This window comes from Platalea leucorodia (genome assembly GCF_965183815.1).
Source record: "Platalea leucorodia genome assembly, chromosome: 7".
Lineage (NCBI taxonomy): Eukaryota > Metazoa > Chordata > Aves > Pelecaniformes > Threskiornithidae > Platalea > Platalea leucorodia.
In genome coordinates this window covers 25,822,925-25,836,422 of record NC_138829.1, presented here as the reverse complement: position 1 = coordinate 25,836,422, position 13,498 = coordinate 25,822,925, and the positions used below count along the sequence as shown (strand labels likewise).

Genomic DNA, 13,498 nt, shown 5'->3' with positions numbered 1-13,498 from the left:
TTCCAGGAAATGTTGCTTCCCCTTTGAAATGCCTTGTCTACCACAGGAATCACATTAACTACACTGACACACTTGTCTATCCTTTAAAAAACAAGTTTTCCCAGAAGGAAGATAACAAAATGAAAACAGGAAAACCTAAACAAAAACAAAACTCACCACCACCAGGGAATTATTAGCCTATTAGCTCTATGCTACATAGATACCAGTGAGGAACTTTATTAATGCTATCTGTGCTACCTGCAAGTTGCTCAAGTAGCAGTGTATTTACTGTACATGAAAAGCTGCTGAAAGGAATGGATGTTTCCATTTTCATTTAAATAAAAAATTTCCTTGTGTAGTGTCACTTCATAAAACCAAAATCCTAGAAAGACTGTATTTAAAAGATGTGTAAATGTGACACCATGGTATTTGAAATATTTTATAGTTATTTTATTGTTACAAAAATCTGATTTTATGCTAATATATATAAATATAAAAATGTGATTCTTTTTCACCTGTGTGACTAAAAAATTAGTGTTTTGTTGTTGAAAGCCCAGGGATTGAGGGTTTCTCAAATTTCTACTATGCGCAAGGAATCAACACCCAACAACATAACTGTGTCACAGGAAAAACAAAGCTGAATTGAATACTGCAAGTGCAGAGCTTCTGGCAGGAGGATTACACAGCAGAGGGAGCAGTTTCCCTGAGTCACTTTTTTTCCTTCCACCATTAGCATTGCTGTAGCTGCAAATCATTCTAAGATGAGTTTGTAGACCAGCGTAGTAGTTTTTATTAGACCAAACACAATAGCTGAAAAAACAGCCTTCAAGAAGGAGAAAGCCTTTCTGAGTATAGCTGAGTATATATTGAGAACAAGAACTCTGCATTTATTTAGATAGGCATTGGTAAAACATACAAGAGAAAAAACAGCTGGTACCTGTGAAGGAGGAACGTTGTGTGCTTCTGTTAAGGAAAAAGAGAGTTAATTGCTAGTGTGAAACAGTGAGAGTTTGTGGGAAGGCGGATTCTTATTCACTATAAAAACAGTACCTCCACTGAGTACACAGTTCATGGTGACAATTTTAGTTCCTAAGATTGTCTGTAGAAAGTATTTTGAGAACAAGAGATGAGAGATCAGGGGTGAACCAACTGTGTATGTGTTTGTTCTTCACTAGTTGTCTGTGAGAGTTTATTCTGGTCTGTAGTCATGGCTTAGTTTGACCCGTGAAGTTTCCAGGACACCATTTGGTGCAAAAGATGAACGAGGTTACATTCTTGGCAGTGAAAATGCAGCAGCTAGAGACACACAAGATCGACTCTGGCGAGTATTATTCTCATTAAGAGACAGGAAGACACTCCAATACAGAATGTATCCAGAAAATTGCTGCAGGTTTCATAGCACTGTGTGTATAGAACCTGCAAGATAAAGTGTACCCCATGCCTTACACAATTAGGGTCACTGCAACACAAAACTGTCATAGCTCACACTATTCCCACATGAATATGGCGAAATCAGCAATAAAATGAGAGTAGATGGACACATTCAGTGATTTTTATTAATATCTGAAAACAACATTCGCTCTCATTCCGTTTTTTAAATCTTTACTTTTCTAAAAGAGGAAAAAAATATAGCAAATTTTCTTTTTGCAGTCTTCTGCTTACCAGACTATATAGTCAGATGTGTTTAGTTAGACCAAGTGTTAGTCTTAGTTATCTTTTCTTTTACACCCTTTAATTCTTACCAACAGAATAAAATTAAACATTCAGCCTTCCCTTCACTATCCAGTCAAATCAGTTACAGGACTTAAAACTGAGAAAAGGATCTTTGCTCAATATGGGTCCCAAGAAGAGCTACTCAGTCATCTGTGAAAGAAATAACTCATCAGTTTATGATTAAAAACAATATCTGGATTATTTTCAATAAATCAAGACAGCTTTGTCTATAACAAACTGCCAGAAATCAAGAATAATAATATATAAGAACCAGTTTTGTCATAACCACACCACCTGAAGGTAACCTCCACCCTTTTTAGAGACCCATGAGCTGATAGATGCTGCCTACAGCATCAACTTCCTCTAAAGATCCACTGCCGAGAATTAAAAAACAACTCTACACATTCAGCACCAAGACAGGCAAGAATCATGCCAAAAAGTACAAATGGGTGACTGGCCAGCACTGTAACCCTAATGACCAGAAACTCCACATGCAACTAGTGAGGATCTGGCCCTTTCTAACAGCTGGTTTCAGGCCAAGAAAAAGCTAGACATCCATAGAGATGGCTGTGAATTGGCCAGTCTCCATCCACAAACACAGAAAGCTGCTGCAGTTCAGCCCACAAGTGTTTTTGGAATCTGCTTGCTACAGCTTTAAAAAAAGGTCAAATAGAAGGTGCTAAAAAAAAATAGTTACACTGTGATCGCCCTGGCTGCTTTAATTGGGCAGCCAACTCTGCCTTGTGACAGACAGCTGGGAAATGCAGCTAGTGAGACACTGATTTGTGTCTACGTTTAAGCACTTGTGTTTCATGCAAGCACATGGATTGTACAACAGGAATTTAGGGGATGGAGCAGCTGCATTACAAGGAGAGATTTCTCTCCTTAATGTGGAGACATGCAGGCTGAGGGGGATACAACTGAGAATTACAAAATCACAAAGGCAGTAGAGAAAGCGAGAGCAGGACTGTTACTCACCAAACCTTGCAATATTATAGAGGTATGGGCACTTACTCAAACTATGTGCAAGATGATAGGTTTAAAACAGACAAAACCAATACCTTTCCTTAACAAACAGAGCAAGTATTGAATTTCTGGCCACGTGGGAATGAGGAGATCAATAATATCAGCAGGCTAGACAAAAAGAGCAGGCTATACAAAGAGGAATAATTTATGGACAGCAGTTCCAAAACAGGTAAGGGAATGAGCACAACTGTACCTCCTAATGATCCTAATCCAATAACTGTGGATGATGGGAAAGAATGATGGGAATGCACGACATGAAATGGTTAGGATCATGTCCTAGCCCCATATAGTATTGCCTGCTGTTACTGTCTGAGGCAGAAATACTAGTCTAGGTAGGCCATAGGTTTGACACAATAAGGCATTTCTTACACTTTTACGTGTGAAGCCACAGCTGAAGAAAGGTCTTTGACACTATGGGCCTAAGAGGCCTGACTCACTGCCAGAAAAGAAGCTGGTGTGGCTTCACCTGTAATAGCTGTCACATCACATACCATACTTGAAAGATACATGCAGAAGTTATAATGCAATACGCATATATTTTGAAGAAGTTCTGCTACCTGTTAGAGTATTGAAGCTAAATTCAGCATGGTTTCTGTCCTACCCCAGTAGCTGTAACTACTGAAGTTTTGGAAAAATTCCTTTGCTGTTGTCCTCTCCGTGCAGCTCTGGTCCATAACACTTCCCACTCCAGAGGAACTGAATGATGGCACTGGGCTTTGTCCCTGTTATAGCATAGACTTCTCCACAAAACTTGCATCCAAACAAGCTCACCTTATAGCTTCATAAAGGAGGTATCTAACAATGACAAGCCCATCCCTTTCTCACAGTATGAAAGCACAGCATTTTAAAGGAAAAATCTGTCATTTGCTAGCATTCAAACACATGCTGACTTCCTCTGAGCACAACAGATTTCACCTGTTTCCTTCCTTCTGCTTTCAGACCCCACAGCTGTGACGGATATGTTACTAACAGACACAGCACATGTGCCACACATCCCTTTATCTTCCTCTCTCCATTTCTGCACGCCTGAAGAACTGAAAGGAAACAAAGCTGGGCAGAGTCATCTGGATGTATCCAAGGGCCAGTCAAAGACTCATGAGACCTGACAGATTGACACAGCTACTGCTCCTCCTATGTATTAAATGCCACCTGTTTTCCCAGAGTTTTCCATAGCTACATATGTATTTATATACTATACATCCCAAAAGCCTTCTGGTGCACGGAATTTGCCCTATTACTTTAATTACTGGCTCAACTGCCGTGGCCACTAGTCTAAGCTTGACCCAACAACCTACCCAGCTTCATACTATAATGGACGGGCTGGGGGATTTCTGAATACGCTTGTGACTTCCCAGGAAGCCAGATAAGAGAGAGACTGATCTAATTCCAGTGGAGTCCACTCCTTTCTTAAGTCTGAGGAAATGTCTGTTTCCATTCTCTCTGAAGCCTGCCAGGCCAGTGGAAAGGCACAACACAACATTTTTCGTTACTGAGATCTAAGAAGTATGACCATACACTAGCTCATTTCTTGGTGTTCCAAATATAACCTGAAATCATAGTGTTGTATAACACAAAAAGCCAAGCACTGCCCTGGAGCAATAGAAATTTTGTCTAACTCCTGCTTCAATGGGAACTGGACAGTTGGAATTTGTCTGTAAGTATTTGATAGCAAGATTAGTTACACTGGTCCAGTAGCCTAGAAAATGAGTCCTTGGAAATTATAACAGGAAAAAACCTATTGAAACTGCCCATTTCCTCCAACAGGCATCATACAGGTGTAATCCATTCTGTACCCTTAGACAGAATCCATTCAACAAGGTTGCCTGAGCTAGCAGAGACCTGGGCTGGATGATGGAAATCCAGTCCATGACTAGAACCCTCCCCAGTGGAAGTGAACAGTGTCAACTCTTCTAACACTGAGAGCAATAAATGAGAAAGTTAGGTTCTCAACATAAGAAAACAGTTGATCTTTGCCGAGATCAGTTTCTTTTCAAATAATTTTTCCTCACAACTGAGCTATTCATGAGATGACCTCCCTCCAATGCCCTAAAAAAAAAAATTTCAAACCATATAATCCTAAAGTCACTCTGGTTGTGGGAAAGGGATAGCCATGTAAAAATATTCCTAAAAACAAACAAATAATTAAATGGAAAACAGAAACAGGAAGTCATTAGAACGCATTGAAAGTAACCAGGCCTTGGTATCAGACATCAAACTCACTCCTTGGCATCAGTCACCAAGCAAGAAAGTTACTGCTTACCAGAGGCTGACAGCACACAGAAAAAGTTGCACTGATGAGAAATGATCTCTAAATTTCAAGTTCTATAAATTCTAAGTGAATCCCAGGCCATTTATTAGGAATTTCTTTGCTCTTCATTGTGCCGAGGGAAAAAAATTTTAATTATGCACATTTTCATTACTAACCACTAGATGTCACTCCTCCCATTTTGTTCTCATGCCTGCAACCTCCAACATTTTTACCCAGAAAAAAAGCTAAATAATCACTCTATGGAGACACAGACAAATGATCAAATATGGCACAAAGCTTTCACAAACACAGTCTCTTTGTAAGCCTGAAGTAAAAAAATCTAGCTTTCAAATACTCACAGGTCAAGGTGTTTTGGAGCTGAGGCTTAGATTCAGCACCACGCCTAGTTGGAGGGGGTGAAAAATATAATATCCATAGTTATAGGTACAGACTTATTAACTGTCCAATTAATTTCCAATTCAAACACTAACAAAGTGAACAACTTGGGTGGAAAGCAACACCTCTTGAGCCTCTGCAGAGCCTGTTATACTCCCAGGGTGTGAGCCTTGAGCCCTGCACTACATTCCTTATATGATATTCCCTTGGAAAACTTATCTTTTTAGTCCACAGCCAGCTAAAAAAAGTCAGCTCTTTGTACTACACCTTAGCTTCCATGTAAACCCAACCCTACCTCCAAAATCTGCAGTAACAAATTCTCTCTTCTGTATGAATAGATGGCACTGTGTGACATCAAGCACATTCAATATGATACCTACAAAAAAAAAAAAAAAAAAAAAAAAAAGTAATGTATTAGTGAATGCAAAAGTATCATTACTAGGAGATTAGCAGGTTTCAGCAAACCAGGGTAATAGTGAAGAACTGCACTTTAAAATTCTTCAAGGATAGGGCTGGTTTTGTCGTAATTTGGCTAGAATTCTCTTCAGAATACTTCCTGTGCCCTGTTTTCTGGTCCTTGTTTGGCATCCTAATGTGCTAGCTTTCCTCTAAGCAAGGAGACATATAAGGGAAGGAAGCAAAGCCGAAAGACTGAGACATGAGTAAAATAAAAGCAGAGCTGTATTCTAGACCACTTCCATATTGGGAAGTGCATTGGGAAGTGTATTTTCTTTTCTCAAGGGCCTATGTTTTATTTCTGAGAAATAGACTGGAGAAAGAAGCCAAGAATAAACGTTCGACTTATAAATCACCTTGTCTGAGCATCTCCAGCTTGAATGGTTAATTCTGTGTGTCTGCATCAACCTTGTTAAATTTAGGTCTTCAAAACTCAGTATTTTTTAACAAACAAGAAGTGCACAAACACTCTTGAACTCAAGCAAAGTGCAAACGAGGGCACCGTGGCAACCCCTCTGGTCCTTTTCACATGCAATGTATAACTCAAGAGTTTGCAGAAGGAAACGCTGCCAACTCCTACAACACTTTTCAAAAAGTTTTGTTCTCTCCACAAGCTTTTCCACTTTTCATTCAGAGAATTGTTCCCTTCTCATGAGAAATTTTAATGGAACTCAATTTAAAAAATTGCATTTTATGTTTTTCAGCCATTCTCTACATTTAGTGTTGATATTACTGCTAAGGCAAAAGGTGGGATTTTGGCATCAGGAACACACTGCAGCTGCACCCACTAACGCTCCAGTTTCCTCACACTTCCCGTGCTTTCAAAGATGGGATAGAATGCTACTGATGAATGCATTGTGCAAACAAGAAAATGCTTCCACGCTGCAGAGAGCACAAAAAAAATAACACCATCTTCAAAACAACACCATCTTCACGTTGTCATCAGTTAATAAATTGGGCACAATAGGATTATGAAGTAGTAACGGGGGGGTGGAATCAAGAACCAGGAGATGAACACTGACAAAAAGAATGTACCATTTCTTAACAGAGATAAACCCATTTTTAATGAAACATTTTATTAATATTCCTCTAATACATTCCTCAATATATAATAATTCCTTTCAGTCTATGACATAATAGGGCAGATTGATGCATTCCTACTCTAACTTCAATAAAGAAACGCAAGATGGAAGTCTGATCCATCAACATTTTATTTGCATTTCCAACAGTGAAAAACAAACTAAGCATTTCCTTAGCATAACTAATCCCATTCCAACCAATTCTCTCCAGCCCCGAAAACCCATCTTGTTATAGGAATTAACCCACTTTCCAAAAAGTGTTGAAGAAATCTTTCCAGATGCACAGAATTTTTATTCACTCACAATTTATGTAGCCTAGAAACAAAATTAATGAAGGCTGGCTTGCTGCTTAGGAGAAAACTCACATTAAGTCCCTGCTCTGCCAGTATCTTCCTGTGTGATCTTGGACAAGTCATTCAGGACAAGTTTACACCTCACAGCAGAGAACGATGCAGAGCTCTCTGAGCTGCTGGTTCCCAAGCCAGGAACCACACATGGCACAGCACTGCTGTACCAGTATGAACCAGAGTCAGCGCTGGTACATTCAGATATCATTGCATGGAGGTGGTTCTAAACCAGTTACCTGGCTCACTCCACTGAGCGTACTGCTCGAGGTCAGTGATCACACAGCCTGCTCAGCTGTCTTTGCACCTACAGTAAAAGCACATGCTTAAGTTCTTGATCTCATTTCTCCATTTGCAGAATGGGAAGAGTAGCACTTTGATGTTTTGCAAGGATGCTGCAGGCATACGAACAAGAAAACTGAGGAAGCATGGACAGAACAGAGTACCAGAGAGGAGAGAATGCAGCACAGATCTCTAAAACTTATGAAGCACTTGAAAGTTTCTTTGCTGCAATAACTTTATCCCAGGCTTCAGAAAAAAAAAAAACAAAAAACATCTATTACCACTAAATGACAAAGTTAAAACTAGAAACACTAAGGACCAAGCTGTGAACAGAAAGCTGCTCAGGACCAGTTTGACTGAGAAAATAATCAAAAATTTCTTGAGGAAATTCCTTGGCTCTTGGGAAATGCCAGTTTATTGAAATTTCTTGAAGAGCAATAAATTTCTGCTAAGAAAGGTTACTCAGGTTCTAGAAGGATTTTCTGATCAAAACAAAAGGGAGAGGTACCAGTTCCAGAATGTATTGATGATCTGCAAGAGTCAACGATAAGACAGACTTAAGTTCAAATCACATGCATGACGAGACCTGGCACAGGGAATTGAACCTGAGGCTCCACATGAGTTCCTGACCTGGCTAGTTTGGCAGTAGTGTCTTTTGTGTGTATAATTGAATGTTCACTCTGACTCATATAAGAAAGACTCACATTATAGCCCAAGGTCAGCACACCTGTTTGGATGTGAGAAATATATGTTTAAATTTCTTTTTCACACAAAGCATTGTTAGGATTTGAAAGCAGTTCTTCCAAAAACCTAAATAAATACCCTGCATGTTGGTGTATTCATTATTCTGGTTCCAGTTAAATCTTTCAGAAGTGTCCATTCTGTACCAGTGTGGAACAGGAAAAAGGTTTTGTGAGATAGGAGCCTGTTTCCTCTCCACCTCTAGAAAAAATACCACAGAGACAGAAAGGAAATAAAGAATTTCATGATAACTTTAAAATCAGGTACACTTATTTTCAATTTATGTTCCACAATTTTTTTGCTACTGTAACTTCAGGTTTTAACTGAGCTATGTCTGCTTAGCACTCATATAGAAAAAAGCTCTGTTAACTCTTTTGTGACTCATAAAACCGGAGTTTTCCACTCACTTCAGAAAACAAAGCCCCTTTTCCTTCCCAAGGAAGAAAAGTATTCCTAAGTAGAATACTTTATCCTTGTTAGCTGTTCAACTTCCTTTCCCTGAAGTTTGCTGTGAAACCATACCAGTCTGTGGTCTTTCTCTGAAGGAGATAGATAGCTGAAATTCAGAAAGCATTTCTACTTACAGTTCTTCCACTTGTCACCCAGGTATCATCATGCTTTTTCTGTTCCCTATTTGGATGAATAAATCTTCAGATGCCAGCTCTGCACACAACCCAAAAGTCTAGCTTTTGGTCTCACGCCCTGCCTCTAAGCTGGGGTGGCACAGAGCACACAAGATGATGGGCTGTTTGCTTCCTTTCCCAACCCTGAAACTCCACACCCAAGCACCCTCCAAGTCCCTTTCATCAAGCAGGGTTATTATTAAGAACAAATTTGAAACTCCAGATAAAACAGTCCAATTGTAAAGTTCCAATCACTATCTATAGTCCTCTCCTCGTTCCAGCAAGTCCTAACCTTTCAGCCTTCTTGAGTCCTGGTGTGTGAGTCTCCACATGTTGGATGATGCATGGCTGCTGTATCAACCATGTGACAGACCGGACGGAGAATGCCATGCCACAATGTGCTGGGTTATGTCACAACTCAACAGGCCAATGATAAAGGAAGATAAATGCAGAAGTTTCACAAATATTTGCTGACATTTGAAAACTTGATTGAATCTAAGTCTCCTCTCTCATAGACCTGACCTACACAGGAAAAGTAATCAGTATGACTTCACCTGAATAGGAAAATGTGTGGAGTCACTCTATCAGTCTCTGATGAAGTCATTCTTAGCTGCCCACAGAATAGGGTTATTCTGGCACTGCTATGCCCATCAATCTCCCAGACAGACTAAAGGTTACATCAGCTGTGCAATCAAATAACAGAAGCTTTGCTGTTATCTTCAGAGATATTCCTGATTAGAATGCAGGCAAGAGCAGAATTAGGGGCAAAGGTAGAATTCCTGCTCAGGGCAAAGATCTACTGCAGCACATGCATACCGCTCAGCAGTGTACTGACCTCATTGGGGTTTTCTGCGTAGCAAAGAGTTTCATCATGCATGAAGACATTTGTAAGAACAGGCTAAAGGCAGCACAGTTGTCAGCCGGAGAAAACTAAACACAGGTAAAGGAAACACCACACAAACAAAAAACACTACTTAAAACATGAGTTTCAACCCTCTAACTGAAAGCAGCTTTAAAAAAAAAAATCAAACCCTCAGAAAAGGTAGTTCACATAATGTGTAAAAAAGATATTACAAAGAAAACTTCCATTAAGCCACTCTGCTCTGATGTTCCACCCTGAATATACACTGTTTCTCTCATTTAAGTGCAGTAACTGGAATGCAAGAGGCTGTTTGTATGAGCGATGGTCATTCATGGAAGCGAGTTGAGCTTACTTCACCACCAAGAGAGCCCTTCAAATCAGCAAAAACTCTCCCTGCCTTCAGTGGTCAAGACATTAGGCCACCGATTTTTAGGCACAGAAGAAAGGGTCGTAAAGGATTTTAACAGGTCATATAGGTTCTCCCCCCTCCTCCCAAAAGCAGGATCGACTCTAACTAAATCATAGAATTGTAGAATCATTTAGGTTGGAAAAGACCTTTAAGATCATTGAGATCTTAAATGAAGGGTTCCAGTTCATACTGAGAAATGTATGTTAACTAAACTATGGAAATAGTGGCCTAAAATTGCCATTGAGAACTAGAAATCTCTGGTAAGTGTTTTAATTGATCCTATGCAAGTTCACAAAGACACTGCTTAAAGAACAGTTTGGTGGTTTTGAAGATTTTTTTTAAAACAAAATGACAGCATAATAAGAAATGATTGGCAGAAATAAAAAAAAAAAATATTAATCAAAATGTAAAAGACATTTCAAAACAGAAAGTAAACACTGTCATTCACTATCCCTGTTTACAGAAACAAATTTTGGATCCCCTCCAATAGAGACAAAACTCCCAATTCACCCAGAAGAGCAGAGGAGAGAATTTATTTTTCAAGTGCTCTCTACACCACTTGAATACTTTTATCAAATATTTTATATCTTATAAAATAACTTCTTTATTCAAAGAAGTTCTGACTTGATTTCAATCCTTTATCAATGTTATTTATTCTTTCACTAACAGCAAATCTTAACTCTATCTTATAAAAGCTTCGCCCATTTAAACCATTCTCAGGTGTGATTCACGCAGAGCATCTGCACAGTCATCTTCTACAGAGTACAGGTAAATTAAAGATTTATATTATTATTAAACAAAAATTGAATGGTCTTCTGGTCCCTCATTGTCCTAGCCACAATAATCTGCTGCCAGAAATTAGAGGCAGTGTTTAATGCCCATTACACAGCCTGCACCACAGGTAACAACACTCGTGGACAAGGAAACGCTAGCTGTGCAGAAGAGGCAGTGAAGTCTCTGTCCGCTGCTGTCACCTCAGTTATGTTCAGCCCCCGCTGCAGGGACTGGCTCACTTGGCGTGGCTGTGCTCTGTTCTTTCCCAGCTAAACAATATGTAAGGCCGTGTTATTGCCTTCAAATACTGATCCCCTGCTGCTGCCAAATTGTTTAAAGTGATGGCCAGAAGGGAGGGACACTGCCTAATAACTAACTAATACAAACTGAAGCAAAAATCCCCTGACAAGCCTTGTTTTGAGGCCTGCTGATAATTATCAGCTACATTTCCTCCAATCGAGATTTGAGAATATATTTTAAGGCATTAAAGATACAAGGATTGTATTTCACTTCTACTATAACACATTATTTTCATTTTTAGGAAAGAATAATTCTTAACGTGCCAAAAATGCTAACTAATCTTTACAAAATCTCTGGCTGCAAGTTAGGGTTATTAGCATTTCCCTCTTACAGATAGAAAAGCTGAGGTATAGAAGGCAACGCAAATTGCCAGCCCTGAACTAGTGCTGGAGATCAAAATTGAAATGAGCATCCTTGCTTCTATGGACAGCTGCACTTAGTTTCAGCCAGGGGAGGCAATACAGCTCTAATAAAAGAAGTATTTAAAGCCTTTGCACCCTGTCCTTTCCCCAGTGCTGTAACTGGAAATATACTTGCCACTCAGCCAAAATGCAGGTGATGTCCCCCAATATGCTTGTACACTGCCATCGCATGACTGGCACACGTCCAGTGCTGTGTCTGCAGAGGAACTGGGGACCACTGGGAAGAATGGACCGAGGACATGGGAGGGTGTGAACCATTCTTACAAAAAGTGCCCACTCAGCAGCTGTAGAGTGATTCCTGCCACAGGCTTTGCTGCCTCTTTAGATATAAGGAGTCAACTTCTACCGATCTCCACTTGCTCACAGGTAAAAGGCAAAGACAGCCATAAAGACACTAGAAGTCTTACTGATAAATCAGCACTGCTCCAGGTCCCCATTCAAGAGAAAATCCTTATTCAGTGAAGAAGTATATGTTTAAGTATTACAGACGTTAGTGTAGGGTGCAGGAAGCAATGCTGGGGATTTGTTTGGAAGGCAGAAGGAAGAAGCAGGGATATGCATTTAGCTTAATTTTCCTGAAAGGAAATCAACCTTTCAGCAATTTGGGCAATGTTGAGTTCAATAGAGGTGCTGTGTTCAAGTATTTTGCCCTCAGAAATGATCTCATGTGAACATCTGCCCACAAAGCATTACAGAAGAAGTGGCATTTCTCTCTGAAATCCTCTGCCAGACTCCGTAAAGATTATAGCCAGTTCTTGGGAAGCATCAAATCCCATGGCAACCGGACCCAGGATGCATTTCCCTCATTCCCCACACTGATGCTGAACAACAGCCCTTTGTTTGGAGTGCTAAATGCAAGCATTTCAAGATGCCCTTCAGAAGGTTCTTCAACAGCTGACCCGTTACTTTGTATGCATTTGTTTTACTTGGTGCTTAAGTTGCAGAAGACTTTTCTCTTATACTAGAGATTTCATAATGGATTAATATTGCAGGGTGGCAAGCAAACACAGTCAGCAGTCCTGTCCACAGCAAGACATAGCCTGGCTCTTATGGACGAGGACAGAACCCTCGTGCCAGGAACACACGGGAAAACAGGCTTCCACATCTCCTGGGGTGTGTGGAGAGCTGCCCACCACAGCTGCGCGCTTCACAGCGCCACAGGAGGGCTGAAGCAGGGAACCAGACCATGAAGCTGGAGCAAAGCACGCGGTCTTTCACTCATGGCGCATCTCCAGACTTCACATAAAGGTGCATTTTTCTCTCTTTCCGGGCAGAAGAGCCCTGCTGGGCCCCTCCCGTGAGAGGGACGCGCTACATGTGGCACACCCCGACATCAGCAATGCGGTTCCCACCTGGAGAAAGGCCATCCCTCAGGATCGCTTTGTGCCACTCGGTAAGCCAGAACAGGAGCACCCCACTCGCTGCTTCCTACCCGGCAACCTGACCCCAGCTCCTCGCGGCCACCTTCACACGGAAACCCGCTCCCCTCCTCCCTCGCCCACCTCAACCCCCAGCCAAGGCCGCGGCCCGGCGGACACCGCACACAGCCGCGAGCTGCCCCTCGCGGCGACCGTTAAACGGTCGCTGGGTGGCCCCGCCCCGCCCCGGGTGGCCCCGCCCCCAGCCCCCCCAGCGGCTCGCTCCCGCCCTCCCGCCCCGCCCCCCTTATCGCCGGGCCGCAGCCGCAGCCCCCCGGCCTTATCGCCCGCGGCAGCCGCACGGCCCCGCCCGACAGCGCCAGGCCGGCTGCGGGCAGGGCGGTGGGCGCCCGCCGCGACCCGGCGCCTGCGAGACCCCGCGCCGCCCGGCCCGGCCCGGCCCGGGGCGGAGCAGAGCGGAGCGGC

At 41.7% G+C, this 13,498-nt stretch overlaps 1 long non-coding RNA gene across 1 annotated transcript in view; it reads right to left on the bottom strand.

Annotated features, from left to right (window-relative positions):
- The window catches only part of LOC309593280, a 59,263-nt gene extending 46,074 nt beyond the window's left edge, over positions 1 to 13,189 (bottom strand). The window contains exons 1-2 of the long non-coding RNA XR_014228748.1: positions 13,007 to 13,189; positions 5,658 to 5,738 (exon numbers count right to left, since the gene is read on the bottom strand). This is a non-coding gene — a long non-coding RNA (uncharacterized lncRNA). The remainder of the gene's footprint in view (positions 1 to 5,657; positions 5,739 to 13,006) is intronic.
- Positions 13,190 to 13,498: the final 309 nt, after the last annotated feature.